Raw genomic sequence first — 17662 nt, 5'->3', positions numbered from 1 at the left:
CCCTGCCCCTTTGCTTCAGCTGTCGATAGAGGCTACCACTCTCTGCTAGGCCAGTGCCATGGCAATTCTCTGGTTTGAATCCTGACTCCTGTCCACAACATGAACCACGCACTTCTTGGCAAGCCTCAGACTTCCTTTCCACATGTTTTTTTTCCAGACATTACATAGGAGAACACAGGGTGCGTTTACATATTATGGCTAGAAGACTATGAGGAAATGGGAGATGGTGAGGGAAGCAGAGACTAAGAATACAGCAGAATAACTGCTGTATAAGAAGCAAGATATTCTTATTTATAAGAATAAACAGAATAACAAATAGTGACAACTAGAGAGAGAGAAAAAAAGTGCTAAATAAGCAAATTCTAATCCCTTCTGGTTGGACATTCATGTTTTTCTGAAAACATCTTTGATTGACTCTTGAATCTGAAGGTGCACCTGGAGGCCTTAGCTGAAATCAAATTACAGGCAGGTGGATCTTCCCTAGATGTTCAAAAAAATGGAGAGAAAAACAAATGTAGGTCTTTAATTCTGTTATGTTCATCTCTTGATTTTTTTAGAAGTCAGCTCATGAATGCATGAGATACACTAGTATGGCATCTGAGGGCATCCGACTGATCACACAAATACATGCCTTACTTAAGGGAAAAATAATCTGAAAGTGAGCCAGAAGGGAGAGGACAAAATTCTTGCTAAATCTCAGATATGTAAGTAATAACATGAGTAATAGTCAAAGACAGTAACCAGTCAACATTTTGGGATTTAGGATCCTGACCTCTATGAGGATGTGACAGAGGACATCATAGCCTTCATGGGGATGTGCTCTTGTACCTCTGAGCAGAAAATTCACTTGAATAAGCCCTGCCCTGAGCCCAGTCACCTCCATGCTGACCCCAGCCTTTGCCTTTTCAGCATTTTTTCTCACACACCTTTTCCAAGAAGTGGTTTTGTAACATGCTCAGGAAGCATGGAGGAAAGCTCCAGCGCCATCAGACTGCGTGCGCTGGGATGCCATCCCCTCCTACTCTGCCCTGGCATGAGTTATGGCTCTCTTGTTTTTCTTGGGGACTATCTCGGCTTTGTGGTGCTGAATTACTGGATGTGTCATCTGTACTTTTTGTTCTGCAAACTCCCTCCATGAAAGCTTCTCTCACTTCAACTTAATTTTTAGTGAAAAATCTGAACTAACAACCTCAGGAAAAATGACAAGGTAGTCTATAGGCTGTATTGATGACAAACTGAACTTTTAAATTTATTTTCAGCATGTAACAGGAAAGCAAAATTCATATTTCTGGAACAGAGTAATACACAGAATTTTGTACTGATACATATTCAATAGAGAATACACTAGGCGGTGGCTTATGGTACATAATACCTGTATGAGCAAGCAGTATCTTTTCATTTGTAAAATACACCAAACAACTGTGCATCATATAAAAGAATAAAAATCTATAGTCTTAGAGATGAATTTAATGAAATGTATCCATCAGAACTGGCTTGTAGACACAAGTTCAGAAGCAGACTTTTATTCATGCTTTTTATTGCTAGCCTAGTTCAAGCCACAAGGATATTTAAAAAAGTGCAATAAAGTACAAAATCAAAAATTAAGTGCATTATCCACATAAACATTTGCAGTCTATCCTCAAAGGCTTTATCAAAAAGGCAAGGAGTTACTAAGTTTTCTGATATGATCATTCAGTAGTTCCATGTAATCTTATTTTTCTTTCTCACCCAGAGCTGTTACTGATTTTTTACCTTTCAGCTAAGAATTTCCTATTTTAACTTGCTTCTTAAGCACTCTAAAAATTGCTGAGCACTAGAAAGCCAAGATTATAAAAACTCTGCATCAGTCAGGATCTGACCACAATATGATATGTGCTCAACAGTGTGCAGGCTTCGGCAGCTATTTTACAGCATAAAAGCCGGAAAGTTATTATATGCAGACAATGAGTCTGATAAGTTATAATTGTAGCCTCACTGCTTTACAGGTTTTTGAAAGCACTTGGGTTTCAACAAGCAGAACTGCAGGGTGAACAATGTTAATGCAGATAGATGAAATAATTCCTCTTGTAGTCCTACACCAGTGAGGCTTCAGTTCTGGCATACTGTGTGCAGGACAGGCTGAATAACAAAGCCATGGTGCTGAACATTACCTGCAGCAAATGGAGGTGTCCCAGCAAAATGCTGAACTGCACTGCAGCAAGATAAACGTCTTTTTTATGTTTCCACCAGAACCTAATGTTTTATTACATCCCGGGCAATGTATCCTTTTATAAACTAATGGAAAATATAATAATAAATGGTTTTATTTTGGCCATTAAAGAAAAGGCTGCACAACAGGGTTAGTATTTAGCATTTCAGTCAGTTCTCCAGTAGCCTGACCACACCAGAAATGCAGGCACATAAGAATGATGAAAAATATGCAGGGGAAGACTACAACCTTACCTTTAAACCACCATCAAGCAGAAAACTGAGTTAGTGATCTCTCTTTCACCCACCATTTCTAGAAACAAAATGTTATCTCACTCACAAAATACCCCCAAGCACTTATAATTGATCATCACAGCGTGGAGCTGTTGACTGGCCCTACAATGCATGCACCCTGAGATACCTGCTTATGTTCAGCTCAATACTGTGTCAGAGCAGTGCAACATTGCTTCCTCTTTACTTTACTTCGAGCCATTGCAGAAATGTCTGCAAGCTTCTGTACCTAGCACTTCACTTTGGCCTACTGAATGTGTACACAGGAGGGCATAAGAGGAGCACAGAACCAGAGGCAGCTCTGCCTAGCCACTGCTTTGATAACCACTGTTTTGCTTTCACAAACCACCTCTCTTAAAATTTAGCTCCTTTCACAGGAGCTGCGTCTCCTATGAGGTTGCCACTGATCAAGGAGTCTTGCAAGCTGCATGAACATCCTCCTACAGCACAGAGGAATTACAGGCAGCACAAACCCCCTCCACTCGCTTTTGCTGTTGTTTGTAGTGGGGGTGATGAAAACTTCATACCTCAGTGCCTATCATATTGAAGCTTAAAAAAATAAATAGGATATTTGGAGAATTAATGCCAAATATTCCCTCTGTGGGACTTGTTTAACATGACATGTTGCAGTGAAAGCTAAAACAGATTTACAAAAGAGTAGCTGATCTGTAACTGTACACTGGGAGATGTTTATCGTTGGAGATTTAGCCTTAATTCAGAAAGACCTCTACATACTTGCTTAAATATCCAGTTGAACGAGGATCTTGCAGGGCTAATGAGGACAGAAAAGTAAAAGGGATTGCATAAAAAGCCTCATATTTAAGTGATTATTCCTGTGTTTTTTGAAAAGCCTTTGAGACACTTCATGCCTTATATGTTCATTGTCCTGTGTATGGGAGTTTCATTCAGACAACAGCTTTGACGTAAAACTTTTCTTGTTTTTCTGTTTTGTTCTGTCAACTCAGGAAACATTAGCTCTCACTGAAATTTCAACAAGGGACAGTTTATCTTTGATGCTAATTTCTCCTATTACTCATTGTGAAGCGTGTATTAGATGGTTGTCTTGAGTTACCCAGTAAATCTCTACAACTGATTAACTGAAGATAAGACCAAAGATACTAAATTTCAAAGACTTCTATTGAAACTGGTGATTTTCCACTCTCAATTTGATATGAATTAAGAAAGATGATTTCTAAATGTCAGGAGAGGAGGTACATGTATGAATCTTGCTAACAAAAACAAAATTTGTCAATGCATCATATATGTGCAGTGCCTAAAACAAAAACAAAACAAAACAAAAAAATCAGTGAAGCAGAAACAAATATATTCCAAACCAGAAATGTCACTCTCCTGGATGGAGATAAGCATTACCCTAAAGATTGGTACTGGCATTTGTCTGAGCTATTTTCAGGGGTTCAGATATGAACAGCAGAATTAATGCAGCTTTAGGCTTTCTGCTTTTTCTTAACCAGAGCTTTAGAGGTTCCCCACTTGGTTTCAAAAAGAAATTCTTAATAATGAAAAATCATTGCCTATATTGCAGTCCTTGAGTTACAGTCTGCAAATATAGAGAAGTTTGCAGAAACCCTTGGAAAAGAAAACAAGAGATGCGGTTACAGCTATGGATTTAGGCTCATGAGTTTTGCATGTTGCGTGACTTGATGAGTTTCCAAACCTGAATCTATTCGTCCTAAAAACTGATAGCCAAATTGCAAAACCATCAAATTCTGAAATGTTCAGCACAGATTCCAGACCTGAAATGCATAGCTTAAATTCAATTATAACTGGGGAAAAAATATAAAGAAGCTTATTTTCAACAAAATTAAGGTAACGGATTCAAACAAGAAGTCAGATGTTTTTTGAAATGCATATCCCTAATCAATTGTAGGGGGATAAAGATGAGCTAAAAATCTGCTCAGATTGTTTCCCAGTTTCTCAAGTCAAATGGGTGGTCCCAGAGTGTTCATCTACCACTGAAGAAGCAGCTCAAAAGAAAAGTGCGTTAAAAAGAAGTTGGAAGAATGTTATGCACCCAAAGAGGACAGCACCTTTCTGGATGTGAACGCGCAGGCCTTATGTCAAGCAGTAGGGCAGCACAAGGGAACACAGGAGATACAAAGAAGCATCAATTGCAGAAGAGGAAGGACAGACAAGTACAGTTAAATGATTATGGGACTGGACTGACATGTATCAGTTCAGAGTTAACTATGGCTTGGCCAAGTGACAGGAAAGCGAGCACATGATGACCATGTTCAAAAGACAACATGGGATGATGGAAGAATGTGACTTATGGGAAATTCAGTTAAATTATGCTAATGGTTACTGGTGGACATGTAATTAGGTTAGAGGGCAGCTATATTTAAAAAGTATTCCTGCCTGGTTTTAATTGATATTTTGAAATGGAGAAGCCCATATTGCTATTTCTGAGGTTTACCCAAAAGCTTATTTTTCAAAAGAAAAATTCAATGACTTCAGTAACAATTAGGCTCAAGTTGGAGAAACCTTTCTGCAAACATTCCCTCTGAAATTTCAAAATACAAAACACATGTTTTATACATACATAAATATATTTTATAATTATTATAGATAAATAAAGAGTTTCAAGTTACCTGGCAATAAGCTGGTGGTCATAAAATATGAATGTATTAAAACTATCTAAATGCCCATTTGCTTATGGTTTTGGGCAGATGGGAGTCATGGAGAGAAAGAATGATACTTGCGAAAATGAAGTAAAAGCTCTTATTTTGCTGATTTTAACAGAAAATTGCTTTCACCCTCTCTAGCAGGGTGCAGCATTGCATGAAGTTAACTGGATTTCAGCTGAGGATTTTCACAGGTCAGAAGTTACCCTGTTCAAAGTCCTATCCCTTTTTAGCCTCACTTTCTGAGAACAAACACATTATGGCATATTTCCAACTAAATAATTCACTCATTTAATTTAGGCAGAGTTTTCCTAAGAGGTGTGCTCTAATCTCAACCACTCTTCAAACTGTTTTTCCTGACCTCACTGGGGCCCAGTACACATAGCAGAGAGGACTGCTACTACTATTGCTACTTCATCTCTTCATCTCTGAAAAGGCATATATCTTAGCACAACGTAGAAGCGTTATGGATACAAGCCTACTTTTGGGTGCAGGCTGGAAACAAACCACACAGCCCCAGTGTTAACAATGGCCTTTCAGTATGTCTGATAAAACAGTGATTTTTTAAGCCTATCTTCTTGTTTGCTGCCTCATTTGCAGCTAACAATAGCAGAATCAGTCCCAGAAATTAAAAGAAAAAGTTTAATCGCTGATGATTTCGCTATCTCTCCCAAGCAAAGAACAAAAGTCCACAACCTTTTAACCTTTTCCATCCTATTTGCTAATTACTTATTTTGTAATTAACCCATTATGCATCTGTCATTGTATTTTAAATTAAATCACTTTAATTGCTAGTAAGTAGGATCTATTTAGCTCCTGGTATGGTTGCATGGGGTCATGAATGTGGAGCTGCTGAAACAGTTACAGGTGGCTCTCTGCAAAACTGCTGAAGTTGCTTAAGATAAAGACGAGTTAAGCTGCTTTCCTTAGTTGATTTAACGTCCAATGGCACATTTGCGATGGAGAAAAGTTTACTGCAAATATCAGGGGGCATTTTTTTTACTCCTTGTATACATACATCGCATTGGGCACTGTTTTGTTTCTTGAGGGATGGAAAGGAAAACACAATTAATTATAACTTTTTCAGTATTTAGGTCCTCACATCAGAAGAAAGGCACTAAGGAGTGCGTGGTATATGTTTTAGAGAATGGCAATATGAATTGGCAAGGTCAGTCTTCCTTTTAATACTACGGAAAATTAAGAATCTAGTACTGATACCTTGGAAGTGAGAACGTGTTCCCAGCAAGAACAAGTCCACACCTTTGCTAAGTTACCTAAACATAACTATGGGTTACCTCCATGGGCAGCACACCTGGGGGTCTCACCTTGTCATGAAACAGGAAGCCAAAGTGGTGACTTTAAAACTCATAACGAGGAGCCTTTGGAGAGCCTTCAAGGACATCACAGCCTGTCAGCAAGAAGCCATCAAAAGCTCAATAAATAGTTAAACTTGTGCAGAGCTGAATGATGACATCAGAAAGCTTACATTTGATTAGGAGAGAGGAATAGGGGCAAAGATGCAGCCATGGAATTAAATTATGACTCAGATGTTCCTGATAGCTGTATTCTGAATATGCTTAGCATTATATGACCCATCTTGAAATGATGGGGATCTGAGCAGGCATGCTAGAAGCTCGGACTGATAGAGAAAACCAAATTACCGGAAGATAATGACTTAGGAAGTGGACAGCTCTGAGGGCAGCCTGTGCGTCAGTGCGCTGAGACAGTCTCACACTGGACACAACCCCAAAACAGGCCCAAGCCTCCAGGAGAGTAGCAGGGAAAGAATGAGGAGGGAGCAATTCAGTTGTAAAGCCCTACTCTTCGCCCCTTACTATGTTTGAGGTTTGAGGTGGACATTTTCAATTTTTCTGGTCTGCCAGCCATTGGCTTGGTACCCTCAAATCTTTCCAGCTTCACCATTGCCTGCATTCATCCCCTATCAGAGGTAATGTATTGGTACCTTGGGTATATATTTATCAAAGCAGTAATGTATGAGCAGACACTTCCCAGAGAACACACCAAAAATTGTATGAGGGAAATCTTATCCACCCCCTTCATTAAGCTTATTAAACTCTCAATGCTACACTGCCCTAGTACTTCGTGATGGCTTCGTGACTGAGGTCTCACCAGGGTGTCAGTCTGAGTTTCTCCGCTTTCCCGAGTTAGCAGGGCGGACTACACTTTTCTTTCAAACCACAGTTCCTTTCTCTCCCCTTCCTTCAAGCCTTTTTCTCCTCCTTTCTACGTTACCCTCATCTCTTCTCTCCTTCTTTTCCAGTTCCTTGCTGTGTTTGTACGGATGTGTAGCAGGAAAGCTGCACGGTGTGTCTCTGAAGGAAATCAGACCTTTCTGCCCCGTCCCAATACCAAAGGCCAAAGCCACAGCCCCAATTACTCAATGTTTGTCTACTGCTCATATGTACCTGTCACTGGAAGAATAAATCCTCGACGAACATAGCTGCTACCAGGGGTGATCACCATTCAGAGAGAGCTCTCTTTTAAGATACCAAACACAAGTGACTTTCAAAGGTTAGCAGGAAGACACTGAGTCTGACCTGGAATGAAGGCCCCGGAGCAAGGAGCAATAAAATGGGGTGTGCACCCAGCAGTGCAGCATATTGGACACATTAAAATATTTTAGAGTTTTCTGTTCTAAAGCTCTATATAAATGTATTGCACAAGACATGATGGAAATTGGTACTTTTTCAGTGGATTTCATTCCTGCATTTAGTGTCATCTCTATTTAACTAACACGCAGTTTGATTTTAGCCAGGCACTCAGGGACGGCTTTTATGCCTCTTGTCTCTGAAGGAGATGCAGAACGGGATGTCATCTCTGCACTGCTGATAACAGGCTTCCCCTGATTTATCTCAGCAGCATCACGTGGATATTGAAAAGGACAGTGGAAATTCTTGATCCCACAAGTGATATGCCTGATGGGAATTACATAGAATATCTGGAACCATGCCAAAAAAGCACCAGGGACATCCTTTTCCTTTCTGCAGTGTACTGAGCAATAAAATATTAAAAAAATGACACACCAATCTAAATTAAGGATGTAGGCAGCCTCCCGTCCAGTGATGGGAAGGAGCTAATCTATCAGAACAATTTTAGAATTAATCAGTTTCATAAGTATTAATATATGGATCTAATCTACATTCAATGCTATCCAAATTACCTTGTGCTGAAAGAACAAGTTCTGTATAATGAAGAGAAACAAATGAAGCTCAGAGAAAAATAATTAAAGCTGGGAATTGGAGTGGGAATTGGAGTCAGCACTGCTTTGTGTTCTGTGTTGAAAATTTATTCTTACAGTAACCCAGCTTCCTCATCCAAAGGTGGAGATGATAACACTCACCTAAGTTCCAAGAGTACGCCACTGAGATCTACAGATAAGCCATCAGGATTGCTATTATTAATATTGTGTATACTTGGCATGCTATTCCCCCCTCCTTTGTTAAAAAAACAAAACAAACTTCAAAGCACTTTCACAGATTGCATTTCTGGTCTACTTTGTTTTGGGGATTGTTTTTAAGAATAACTTTTCTGAAGTCTATAATTTATTTACTACATTTGGGCATATCTTTTGCCACTGACTTTAATTCTATTTTACAGCTTATTAGTTTTATGAGATTTTGTTCTCTTTATGATGTGGAAACACGGTAGCAGAGTGTTTGAATGAACACCAGTTTTACTAACCAGCCAGATTTAGCAGGCTATTTCTTGTTGTATCCTATAAACACAATGAGCAGCCAATCTGATATTTAATGATGCAAACCATAAGCAGAGGTACTATTCTGTGCCAAGATACAGTATGTGGCAATTGCAAAAGATCATAGTGAAATTTCTTTGGAGAATAAATAAAAAATAAAAAAAGAGCATGTAGTTTCTGACTTGTTCTTTTGTGGGAATCAAAGCCAGGTATCTTTAGAATGAGAAGCAAATAAATAGATTAATTAGAAAGCCCCCAAAGGTATTAACAGAACGAGAGAAAACTTCTTGTCCCTTTAATCTTTGGAAAGTAACTGCAACCAACTGTGCTTTTTATGGGAAAAAATTATAAGAACAGGATTCACAGATTTATTTTCCTGTTCTGCCATCAACTAGCTGTCATTCAGACTTTGGACTGAATGATAAAGCAGTTCAATTTTAAAAGGTAAACAAAAAATGTATTAGCTTCTAAGATTATTTTACTTGTATCTTTATTAAGATTCTTCAGTAACTTCATCAAGTTCTTTATAATGACTTAGAATTAGGATTTTCTTTGATTATGCCCTACTCCATTTCACAAACCTTCTTAGTATCTCTTACAAGTTTTTTTTTCTTTCTTTCTTTCTCTCCTCTCTCCTTGAAAACATCTCTGTGCATCTGTACTAAGTGAGATTTTTATACCATTAGGATTTACTGAACAGGCACAAGAACTACAGCTTTATTGTTCATGGAACATATTGAAGTGCTGTCCTTGCTCACATACAGACAATAAAAAGAAACAAGTCTTAAAAATTCAGAATGAAAAAGCAGAGTTCCCAGTAATGACCCGACATACAGTTCTTGAGTGCTTTAAGTTGACAGCACTGGATCATTGAAAATATTTTAGTAATACAGAAATACATCCTCTCCTGAACAAACTGACATCACTATAATCCATCAATTTGCAGGAATTCACAACCACACAGGGCCTTATTTCTCAGCTATTGTGGTCAACAGCTATAGCCAAAATACGTGTCTCTCTTCCAGTCCTCTTTTTTTCACTCATACATCCGTTGACTACATTTTAGGTCTATTTCTTCATTTCAGTTTTATTCATCCTTGCGCTTGTTGTAGTTATGGGCTACAACTCATGAAAACCCTACGGAGATGTAGAAAGAAATACTCTGTTCAATTCTCCAGGACAGATTTAAGCTGTCACTGTCAGCACCAGGATATCTGTCAGTATTAGTCATCCTGCCAGCATTAAGATAATAGAGAAAAGATAAGGGTCTGTTCTACAGCCCACAGAAGCAGAGGGAGTCTTTCTATTGACGTCAGCTATTTTGTACCACGTTCCTCTAGCATGGATTAGGACACAAAGAGTAGCTCCTCGTGCCAAATTCCATACTTACTTCTTCATGTGCACTCAGTTTTATTGAGCAGACTCAATAAAGTCTACTGGGACTGCCATTCCTGCAACCTTTATACAACTTTTACCTTACTTTATGCAGTCTATCTGGGCGAGTAGCCAGGCCTTCATATTTTACAAAGGAAAGCCTTTTCCTCTGCCAGTCTGAGTTTATTCCTTTGCCTCGCTTTTACTTGCTGTACTTCTTTCACCAGGTTCAAAGAGGTTGGTCCTTTGTTGGGTAATGTACCCTTTGGAAGCAGCAAAACTAGCAGCGATGTGGCTTTTTCAAAGTCAGGCCCAAAATATTTGTCCACAGGACTACCTCATTTAGGGACATTACCTCTAGGGACAAAGCTGCATGCCTGCCGAGCACCATGGCCCAGCTCTTTTTTGACACCTTGCCAAATTGGCTCACGCCTCTGGTTTTCAAGCGAGCTGCTGCCCTCAGCTGCACATCACGTGGCAGCCAACGATGCTCCAGCCACCGCTCTCTCAGTCCCATTGCCATACGTAAGGTTTCTTTTCTTTCTGATGCTGGAAACAGATGTGGATCCCAACCCACCCCTACCTTCAACGTCCACCCCAGGGAAGATGTTGGGCAGGCAGAGCAATGCTGCCCCTGCCCCTTGTGAAGACACCAGCCAGCTGGGCAGGCTGGAGCAACTACAGATGTGACACGATATCTATGGTGTCTGAAACACAAACTGGGGATGCTGCAGTGGTGGTGCCCATGCCAATGCTGACAGCATCAGCCTCTTCCTGACCTCACCAGCCAAAGGAAACACTCTCCCACCACCCTTGTGTCATCTCCCCAAATGGCTGCAGCTAAACTGATGGAGCCGGTGGCACTTTTACATTGGCATAGCTTCATACATATTAGGGACGTTGCCAAGATAATATCACCAGCTAGAAGGGGATGATTATTTTTCTGTGCCTCTACACAACATATGCATGCTGGCAAAATCATCAGAAGTCACTTCACTGCTCGCCTAGTCACAAAGGAGTTAGCGCCTTCAAATTAAATAAGCAGCAGAATGGGTAATGAAATTGAATTGTGCATATTTCTTCACAAAAAAAAAAAAAAAGCTATGTGAAATTATTGCATTCTTATATTGTAGCATTATATTTTTGTGGCAATAGAGAGTTGGTGAAAAAAAGCTGTTTCCTTTCAGATTCTGTTTTTCCACTAGCACTTTTTAAAAATAACCTTTAGATCACTTTCCAGTTAGTTTCATGCAGACACAATTTTCCTTGCAAGTATTACTGTCTTTACATACTGCACAAATTAAAGGAGTACATAACATATTATCCTCAGAGATACACAAAATCAAAGCTCCCCAGCTCAGAACATAGACCACTGATGCTAATCAGTGAAATAACCAAGGCTTAGATTTACAGCAGACAGATATGCTGCTTGATTGCCAGCTAGACTTCTGAATTTTTGCTTCAAAGATGAAGTGAGATACCAGAGAGGAAAAATAATTTGTCTACAAGTGTCAGTATCCTCCAAAATAAAAGGGGCATCCTACAAGAAGAAAGATGGACTTTTTCAGTAAGGGGAAGCCTTAATAAAATCCAGAGACCAGCTTGCTGAAAGAAATCTGACTGGCTCCGCACCAATTCATCCACAGTGGATGTAAACCCAGAAACTTCACTAAGCAGATCATCTCTTACTCACTGCAGAGTGTTTATGAAAAACAATTCCCTTTCCTCCGACACCGTGACTGAATAGCACCTCCTGCATTTATCTCACATTTGCATTTACAACAGAGGAAAGCAGTACTGAATGCTACAGATCAAAGAGTCGCACAAAGCAGTGGAGCACTGGAGAATCCAGCCACTCCTAAGAGGAATCTTGGATACTGGATATTCACAATTGCCAGCATTTTTTTTTTTTTTTTTATTTTGGTTAGCAGCCTACTAGAATATTTAACAATACAATAGATTCTTTTTTAAACACGCACTCATGATGAATATTTTATACATAGTCCACTTTTCAATAGAAGTGAAATTCTGAACCGCTACAGAAAAAGCTCCATTTGCTGGTATTTGTGCATTATTGAAACAGACAATAGTTTGGAAGTTGGTTGTTGGAAGAACAACCTACATGCAGTGTCAAAAAATCACATTTACAAGCTAAATAAAGTAAAACAACCTGCATCCATTTTTTTTTTTAATTGTTGTATGAGGGAGAAAACTTTCAACATGCAGGTCGAACAACTTTTGTTTCTCATTAGAAACTACTGAATTCCCAAGAGATTTTTAAATCAAAGAAATCAAACAGAAAAAAAAAATGTTGCACTGATTTCATTTCAAAAAACCCAACACATTGAATATATGGGTGACTGCCCATCAACAGATGAGATTTGCAACTGAAACACTCCAACTCTGCAAAAAGTAAAAACTGACAAGCAGTCTGATCCTGAATCACAGCCTGATCCTGTTCCCATTTAACTCGAGAGAACTTCTACCCACTGTTTATATTCTTTCACGGAAAAGCAGTGAGAGCTTAAGACAGCAGGCAAGGTAGGCAGCAGCCTGGAGCAGAAAGCTGCCTACACCACCCAGGAGAAGATGGAGTGCGGCGCTCATTTGCAATTCCATAACCCTTACTAGCACACCGTCTCGCAACTCAAATGCACTCAAAGGCCTTCATCTGAAATTTTACAAGGATTTGAGCACATATCAATGACAAGTCTCAGCTGTTCTGGAATTGGATAGCTGATTTCTGCAATACACTTAAATTTTTTTTTAATACCACATACTTCACCCCTTGAAGAAATCAATGCTTTTACGTATTCACCAAATAATCCCTCACTCAGTGCTAGGGATTATTTGTTTCTCTCTGTGTTCTTTTACAGGTTATGGATATTTTGTTTTGTTCTGTTTTTTAAATCCATGTAAAACAAGTCTAGGTTGATGTCTGTACCATGCTTCACAGACTTCTCCCAGCAGAGACTGACATTTTTCTAGCTGCGGGGTTAGGGAATATTTAAATGTTTTGTATAAAAAGAACAGTTTCAGCTGGGAACTGAAGGGACCCTGCCATGGACTATGCTACCTGCCTACCAAGGAGGTGCAAAGCCAGAGTTCCCATCAGAAAGAAGACGAGGGACTGGAATAGGAAGAGTCTCAGTGCTGCCCCCCAGCCCACTGCACAGGGAATATACTTCTGGATTTGGGAGATGGGCACTGATCTGATTTGGCTGGCCCCATAATCAAGGTTGTGGATCAATGAATCACAGAATTGTAGGGATTGGAAGGGCCCTCAAGATATCATGGGGTCCAACCCCAAAATGTATGTGGATGTGAATCCTGACATGCAGATGGTGTGATGTCCAGCCAAATTCACTAGCTGTAGGGTTCGACTTGGCTCCACTTCTTCCCAGTGTATTTCTTACTATGGGCAGTTGGACTGGGTCCACGTGTAAGTGCCGTAAACTAACCTTCAGACTCTGAAAAACAGGCATCGGAAAGCAAAGCCTTCAAGCATTTGCCTACAAAGGATTCCTGCACTGCACTGAGCATTTTGTGCTCCATAGTCACTGGTTTCTCCATTAAAGAAATAAAGCTTATTTCAGTTTGTTAGTCCTCTTTCATTCGTCCTTCATACCAACTCCTAAAATTTTATCTTTCTGGTCTTCCGTAAGAGTCAGGAAATATAAAGAAAGCAGTGGGTGTTTTAAAGCACTTTAGTTGCCAAAGTATGACTTGAATAGTTATAATATGTGATTCAGCTCAAATGAGACTCCCTCTGTCCTCAGCATTTAAAGATTATACTTTTTTACAGCTGTTTGTATTGCCAAATCCCAAACTTCAAATGAAGATCTGGCATTAGCACATTCTTAATCAGAAACCATAGCAAATGTCATCAGCTTTCCAAAGAATGGCACACAGAAAACAAATGTCACCAATAAGGAAGAAGATTTAAGAGGAATCCACTGATCAGAAAACATCAGAATTAGCACTAATTCAGGGTTTTTACACAATAATATTTTTTGGTTAAGAGAAATAACAAGATGGCTTAAAGATGTCACAGAAGTACTGTCAAGGACCCTAACTAAGAAAAAGAGTATCCTTGGATGCTGCCAAGAGAATTGGGAACACTTCTGTTGGGAAGCACATTCTAGTCTGCTTTCCCAAATGGGAATACTTTCCCAAGACAGGGTCAAGCAGATTCCCCCTCTAGGGTTTCTGTCTTCTAGCAATGGTGAGTCCATCATGAATTCCGATTTGCAAATACAAACCTTAGATTTTTACATTTTCTATAGCTGCTTGCAATGGATTTTAATTTCAGTACAATGCCACACTACTGAGAATGTGCTAACGTAGTCCTCTATATTGCCATTACAAGTCAGCCTGCTGTTAAGGAATACCGGGTTCATTAATCTTGCCAATTCTCTGCACTGTGTCATGTGCTGCTCATTAGGAACCATGGGCAACCAGACTGTCTCAGCTGATCGGCTATAAGAGTTACAGGAGCCTTCCCATCCCTCTGGTAGCCAAGACATAAAGTCTGCCACTATCACAATTCTCTTTAGGAAGGAAAAGCAGCAAGTGCTAATTAAGTAAGGTGCCACAGTAGGCTGTACAGCAAATGCCATTCAGAATGAACATTCAAGTGTGAAGGACAGAAAGCCTGTATTCTCTTTCCAAGAAACATAGCAGAAAGTTAAACACTGAATAGTCTCTCTGAGATTGTACAATTTGCATGTATTTTCCCCCATTAGTGTACAGCAATGAAAAACCTTTAGGCTTTGCTTTAAGAACTTAATCAGGGCTTTCAGTGGAGCCTGGCTGTTTCAACAAGTCTGAAGTTCACCCTCTCAATGCAGACATCATCTCCAACCCAGCAGCAGATTTACATTGTCTGCCCATCCGACATACCAGCAGGATGGGTACCACCATAGATTTGAGATTCATGAACAGGATTTGAAAGAAGTGGTTTTGGGGCACAATGATGTAGCGAAGGGCAGAAAAGTTTAAAAAGGTTTTCATCTTATAGGGTTTTATATGAATTCTGATATACTACAGGTTACCTGTTGTGACTACTTTAAATGTATTGCATGAGACAAGGGGTACACCTCACCACGTGGGACTAGAAGAGATTTGCTACTTGGAACACGTCTCTCATAAATACAGTGCCATTTATGCTAGCTTCAAACACCACACCTACCATAAAACAACCTTTTCTATTGCTCATCTCTTTCTTTAGTTAGAGCCTCTTTCCCCAACATGGAGCTCTCCTATTGCAAATTCAGCTCTTGGTGTGTGTCCTGCCACATCCCCAAACAGTGCTGGCTTCCCCTCTCCTTCACAGCTATCCTTTAGGCATTTCTATAGAACTAGTATCAAGGCCTTCCCAATCATCCTTTTGCAAAACTAAGCAGCTGTGCTTTACTAACTTGTTGCTCAGAACTCCAGCTTGCTAAGCCTTTAATATTTCTTGTTACTCCCATCTAGACTCTCCTTTTGCTCACCAGGTACTCCAGCTGGGACCTCAGCGGGACAACATCGTGATATGTAAGTCTTTCAGTCATTACTTAATGCGTTCTACACATTAACTATTCTGGATGCTTTCCTTTGGAGTAAGTCTGCTTTCTTCAGTTCAAATTAAACTATGCTGAGATCACTCTGAAAGAAGAATAAAAGTGCCCAGTTACATAGTACATCTGGAGTAGCTACTCTGCCTCAAGTTTTTATCTGATATTTTTCCAAATTAATTTCTGGTTGTACTCCTTGAACTTATGCATTCCCCTGTTTTAGATGTGGTGTCTAGACCTATACTGTGTACGATGGTTAAACTTTCAGACAGTTTAGTGTTTAGTGACAAAGAATGTCAGTATTTCGGAAAAATAAGACCTAGCTTTGGACCATTTTTTCACTACCTGGAAGACAAGTGTCCCATTTTTATTATTGTAACAGATTAGATGTCATTATTTTTCACGTAAGAATATATCTAAGTGAAGTCCTAAACGTTACTTTATGGGAATAATCAAGACATCACAGCACCAGTTTTCATTCACAGCATTTTAAAGGTCACTGTGCAAATGTAATATGCTAAAAATGGATCTGCTCCGAGTAACGCCCAATCAAGTTAATGAAACTAGATACTGAAGACAAAGTTTATCTTTTTGTTTTACCTCTGATATTTCAAATTTGTTCTACAGACTAAGGCTTGATTCAAAATGTCAGAGAAAAATGAGAAATTAAGTAATGCAGAAATAACATTTTCTTTCATCACGCACAACCTATTTATACAGTTGCAGTCCTTGCACCACTTTTGCCATGAAAAACATTACATTGATTATCGCAGTTCATTCTGCTTTTCTTCAACTACAGTCTTATTCTATTTCAATTTGAGCAAATGCAATTTGTAAAATTACTTACTGCTTCTCTATATATTAAATGAACATTAAAACAACATTATCATAACCTATCCTCTTTTTATCAGTCATACAATAATCTTTTAAGCTATTTAAATACAACTACAGGATTCTGAAGACCAGTTCAGTCAGTATAATGTGTAGCCTTTTGTGGGTAACACAAAGAATTTTTCAATTTTGTTGTTAGAAATAGGGTATTTTAAACATCATATAAAACAGAAAATTGTAAATGAAATGATCCAAAGACCCAATGACTTCATAAACTCATGATTAGAGTATTTTTCTTCCATTAAACACTTAAAATCTTCATCTGGATGGGGAGGGAAAAGGGGAAATCATTAAGTGCAGCATGCTTACCACACTTACTATGCAAGTTTGAAGCTAGAACAATGGAGACATATACAGAATATGTAACAGCTGCTGTACCTGCAAGTATCTTTGGCATAGTAGTTAGTTTTACGTGTCTGTGCTTAATACCTACAGTCACAAGTTCTGCTGGGTTATGCTGCTCAGTTAAAGGAATAAATACACAATTTGATCGGTATAATGCTTGTGTGCACATACGTCTGAATCCACCCATTCAAGAAGTCCTTTGAGACTACCACATCCTGGCATAAAACATAATGGAAGACACACACGCTACAGCAAAGTACGTATAACTTTCCCAAGCCAAACTATCCATATTTACTAAGCAGGGCTTCTGTTCTGCATAAAGCTATTCACATTTGTAATTCTTTCCAGCATGAGATTTCATACAGATACGGCTACACTGGTTTTATTTTTCAGATATGTTTTTTCATATTTTTCCCTTGTTAATTAACAACAAAATTAACTGCTAGATACCCCCGTCAAAACATAACAGACTAATAAGCGTTAACAATGGAAAAATAGAAAAGAATAAATTCAGAGTCTACATTCATCCACCCTTCAGTATTACAGGGGTTCTAGATCATACTAGAGCATGATTAATCAATCTATTGATGGAAAATACCATGTTCTGCAAAACCTCTTTCCCAAATGGCATTCTTTTTAGAGCTGTTATGTGCTCTAAC

The 17662-nt window shown here is 39.1% G+C and overlaps 1 protein-coding gene across 10 annotated transcripts in view; it reads right to left on the bottom strand.

Moving 5' to 3' along the window:
* THRB (thyroid hormone receptor beta) overlaps positions 1-17662 on the bottom strand; it is a 166492-nt gene that overhangs the window by 56395 nt on the left and 92435 nt on the right. The window contains exon 1 of one of the 10 annotated variants that reach the window (XM_072033472.1): positions 6446-6464. The exons of the other annotated variants lie outside the window; for them this stretch is intronic. The gene's annotated coding sequence lies outside the window, so the exon portion shown is untranslated. Of the gene's footprint in view, positions 1-6445; positions 6465-17662 lie in introns of those variants that run through there. 10 annotated transcript variants of the gene reach the window in all.

Source organism: Anas platyrhynchos, chromosome 2 (genome assembly GCF_047663525.1).
Source record: "Anas platyrhynchos isolate ZD024472 breed Pekin duck chromosome 2, IASCAAS_PekinDuck_T2T, whole genome shotgun sequence".
NCBI lineage: Eukaryota > Metazoa > Chordata > Aves > Anseriformes > Anatidae > Anas > Anas platyrhynchos.
The sequence above is the reverse complement of the archived record's forward strand: the minus strand, read 5'-3'. Positions and strand labels throughout refer to the sequence as shown.